The sequence below is a fragment of the Budorcas taxicolor genome, chromosome 23, assembly GCF_023091745.1.
Source record: "Budorcas taxicolor isolate Tak-1 chromosome 23, Takin1.1, whole genome shotgun sequence".
Classification (NCBI taxonomy): Eukaryota; Metazoa; Chordata; class Mammalia; order Artiodactyla; family Bovidae; genus Budorcas; species Budorcas taxicolor.
In genome coordinates this window covers 31,385,338-31,390,376 of record NC_068932.1, presented here as the reverse complement: position 1 = coordinate 31,390,376, position 5,039 = coordinate 31,385,338, and positions in this window count along the sequence as shown.

Sequence of the window (5,039 nt, the reverse complement as noted above, 5' to 3'; positions counted from 1 at the left end):
ATTGTGTATACTTATTAAAGAAATATTAATGGACTGAGAGAAAATATCTGCAAATGATGTGACCAACAAGGGCCTAATTTCCAGAATACATGAAGAGTTCCTACAATTCAATAACCAAAACACAGATAACCCAATCAAAAAATGGACAGAAGACCTGAATAGACATTTATTGAAAGAAAGAAATGAAGACATTTCTCTATGAAAAGATGCTTATCATCACTAATTATCAGAGAAATCCAAATTAAAGTGCAATAATGTACCACCTATGCCATTCAGGACGGCCATCACTAAAATGTCTACAAATAATACATGCTGGACAGGGTGTGGACAAAAGGGGATCTTCCTACACTGTTAGTGGAAATGTAAATTGGTTCAGTGACTAGGGAAAACAGTATGAAAGTTCCTCAAATAGCTAGAGTTTCCATATGATCCAGCAATCTCACTCCTAGGCACACACCCAGACAAAATTGTAATTCGAAAAGATACATGCACCCCTATGTTCATAACAGTAATATTTTTTAAAAAACCAAGACATGAAAGCAACTTAATCTGTCAATTCATTGATAAAGAAGATGGATAAAGAAGTTGTGGTACATCTATACAACAGAGTATTGCTCAGCCATTAAAAAGAATATAATAAAGCCATTTGCAGCAATATGGATGGACCTAGAGATTACCATACTAACCAAAATAAGTCAAAGACAAATACCATATGGTATCATTTATACATAGAATCTAAAATATGACACAAGGAGCATATCTATAAAACAAAAACAACTCGCAGATACAGAGAACAGACTTGGGACTGCCAAGTGGGGTGAGGATGGCAGAGGGAAGGATTGGGAGTTTGGGCCTGGCAGATGCAAACTATTACATACAGGATGGATAAACAATAAAGTCCGACTACAGTCGCCAGGGAAGCCCATTGTATAACATAGGGAACTATGTTCAATATCCTGTAATAAACCATAATGGAAAAGAATAGGACAAAGAACATGTATATATATATGTATGTATGTATGTATGTATATCTGAGTCACTTCTTTGTACAGTAGAAATTAAACACAGCACTGTAAATCAACTATAGCTCAATAAAATTATGAAATTATTAGATAATACGAGAGACAAATACAAATCACTATAGTTCTTTTAAAAATACATTTTCACTTTGCATTTTTTACGTATCCTTCAGTCCATTTTTCTATCTACAATTTCTTTTTTTAAGTGAAATCCTGGGCTTCCTAGGTGGCTAAGTGTTGTGAAGAATCTGCCTGCCAATGCAAGAGACCAGGTTCGATCTCTGGGTTGGGAAGATCCCCTGAAGAAGGAAATGACAACCCAACCTAGTATTCTTGCCTGGAGAATTCCATGGACAGAGGAGCCTGGAGGGTTACAGTCCATGGGGTTGCAAAGAATCAGACACAACTTAGCCACTTAACAACAACAACAAAGGTGAAATACAATATTGTTTCCCTTTTAGCATAGCATAAACCCTTCTCCTTGCTTTTATACAGATTTCATAAATACGAATGGCACCATAACAGCACTCACTTTTGAAATGCCCACCATATTCCAGGCACAATGTTACAGCCTCAGGTGGAAACTGCAATGACCTAATTAGGCAAGAGGCGTACCATTAAAGAAATAAGACAGTCACCTCCCTGCAGGAGAGGGTGCTGTAGAATTCACCTTCCAGGGTTTGGTTAACCTCACTCTCCTACATAATATAGAATCATGAGGATATTCTCTGGTCTATTCAAACATTCCCGCAGAGTTTACCATTCAGATTGTTTCTAATATTGCTTATTACAAATGATCGTGAAATAAATATTTTAGGACTGCTAATATTTTCTCAATACTAACCAAACTTTTCCATAGGATAAATCATAGAATTCTATGGAGATTAAAGAACATAAAAAATGTAATGTGATTTTCCATTTGTTTCCAAAGCGTTAAAATAATACCCATTTATATTCCCAGCTAAGAATCAGAATGCCCATTTCACAGAACATATGTCTACATCAAAGTTTAGGTTAATATTTCCTTACTTTTTCCCATCTGTCAAATTATTGGTTAAACAAAATGTAACTTTTACTTTTTTACGGTGAAGAGTCAACTTGCTGGATAAGACCATATTGCTGGGAAAGATTGAAAGCAAAAGGAGAAGAGAGCTGAAGAGGGTGAGATGGCTAAATAGCATCATTGACTCAATGGACATGAGTCTGAGCAAAGTTCAGGAGATAGTGAAGGACAGGGCAGCCTGGCATGCTGCCGTCCATGGGGTCACAAAGAGTCAGACATGACTTAGTGATTGAACAACAACAATGAGGAATAACTGATACACAAAAAATGCACATATTTTATGTATGCAGTTTCATAAGTTGGACATACACATAATCCATGATACCCTCACTAAAATCAAAGTAATAAACCTATACATCACCTGCAAAAATTTCCTTGCATAATTTTGCTTTTTGTGGGTTGTAAGAATACTTCCCTTTTGGCTCAGCTGGTAAAGAATCCACCTGCAATGCAGGAGACCTGGCTTCGATCCCTGGGTTGGGAAGATCCCCTGGAGAAGAGAAAGGCTACCCACTCCAATATTCTGGCCTGGACAATTCCAGGGGGTCACAGAGTTGGACATGACTGAGTGACTTTCACTTTCAGGAATACTTACCCTAAGATCTACTCCCTTAAAATTTTAAATGCCATACTGTTAACTAGAGGCATGATGTTGTACAGCAAATCTCTCGAACTTTATTTATCTTGCAAAACTATAATTTTATACCCACAGAACAACAGTTCTCCATTTCCTGCTCCCTCCATCACCTGGCAACCACCATTAGATTTCTTGATTCTATTTGTTTGACTATTTGAACTTCATATAGTGGAATCAGGCAGTGTTTGTCCTTCTGTGATGGATTATTTCACTTAGCATATCTCCCAGGTCTGGTCACGTTATTGCAAATGGGAGATTTCCTTCTTTTTTTAAGGCTGAATAATATTCCATTGTGTGAATAGACCATATTTTGTTTATCTATTAACTTGTCAACAGAGGAAGAGATTGTGACATATACATACACTAGAATATTTCTTGGATTGTTTATGTATCTTTGACTATTGTAATAATATTATAATGAACCTTGAAGGGCAAGTATCTCTTTGAGAGCCTGATTTTGACTCTTTTGATTATATATCCGGAAGATAATCACATAAAAGACAATAAAATGAGACCCCCTATCTTAAACCACACACAAAAATCAACTCAAAATGAATTAAAGACTTAAACACAAGACCCCAATATATAAAATTCCTAGAAGAGAACCTAGGGGGATATCTACATGACATGGGTCTTGGTAACAATTTCATGAAAATGACACCAAAAACACAGGCAACCAAAACAAAAATAGATAAGTAGGACCACATCAAGCCAAAAACTTTCTGCACAGCAAAGGAAACAATCAATAGAGTGAAAAGCCAACCTGTGGAATGGGAGAAAATAACTGCAAATCATACTCTGATAAGCGGTTAATTTCCAAAATATATAAGGAAGTTCTACAACTCAATAGCAAAAAAAAGAAAAAAAATCAAACAACCTTATCTTACAATGGGCAAAGGACTTGAATAGACTTTTCTCTAAAGGCACGCAAATGTCCAACAAACATATAAAAAGGGGCTAGACATCACAAATTATCAGGGAAGTACAAATCAAAACCACAAGGAGGATGTCCCTGGTGGTCCAGTGGTCAAGAACCTGCCTGCCAATGCCGGAGACAAGGATCAGGAAAATTCCCCGTTACGGGGCAATTAAGCTCGTGTGCCATAATTACTGAGCCCTTGTGCCTCGAGCCTCTACTCTGCAACGAGAAGCCACCACAAAGAGAAAGCTGCACACAGCAGCAAAGAGGAGCCTCTGCTTGCACCAACTAGAGAAAGTCTGTGCACAGCAAGGAAGACCCAGTGCGGCCAAAAAAAAAGAAAAAAGAAACTACAATGAGATACCACCTCATACTTGTTAGGATGGCTATTGTAGGGGAGGAAAATATCTTTTTCCTCTGCCCTTCCAAACTCCTGACTGGGACCCCTGTAAAAAAAAAAAAAAAAAGACAGATTAACACGAGAAAACTGTACCACTTTATAGTAAGTTTTATGTGACATGAGAAATTTCATAAGGAAATGAAGACCTAAAGAAATGGTTAAATGTGAGTGTTTTTCTGCTTAGGTTTGGTGAAGAGCTGCGGAAACAGATGATAAAGGACAAAGGTGAGCTCAGTATAGTAAACTCAGAAAAATTTAGCAAAGACCATTCACTGAGATTCCTCTCTGTGTCCCTTTATCTTCGAAGATAAGGATGCTGCTTCTCTGAATATAGGAGGGCAGCTGTCGCATGAGGACTTTACAACCTGCTTCAGGGGAAGGTCAGAAAATCTTTCCTGTCCATGCCATTTCTCAAATCCTTTCAGCCTGAAATACTGACTCTGCCAAGGTACCATATGTTGGGGTAGTGTGTCCCGAACCCCATCACTATTATAAACAAAAACAAAAGATTCCAGTGACTGATTCATGTTGATGTTTGGCAGAAATCAACACAATTCGATAAAGCAGTTATCCTTCAATTAAATAAATAAACTTTTTTAAAAAGATAGCAAGTATTAGTGAGGATGTGAAGAGGGAACGTTTGTGCACTGTTGGTGGGAATGTAAATTGGTGCAGCCACTGAGGGGAAAAAAATTGTCAAGATTATACAAATAATTAAAAATAGAACAACCATATCAACCAGCAACCCCGCTTCTGGGTACTGCTATTTATTAAAAATATATATATATTCTGACCTAAGTTGTCAGCATCAGCACTTGCCTTTTCCTCCCACACATACTTTTATCTCTTTTACTTAGGATTTTTTTTTTCTCTACTTTTCTTATCATCGTGAACAAAAATCGTTTGCTAATCCACTATTTGCAAGGTTTTATGGATGATGCAATTTGAGGACAGTTCAATATATCATGCAGCCACCAGCCTGGAAGAACTTAATGTTTAGT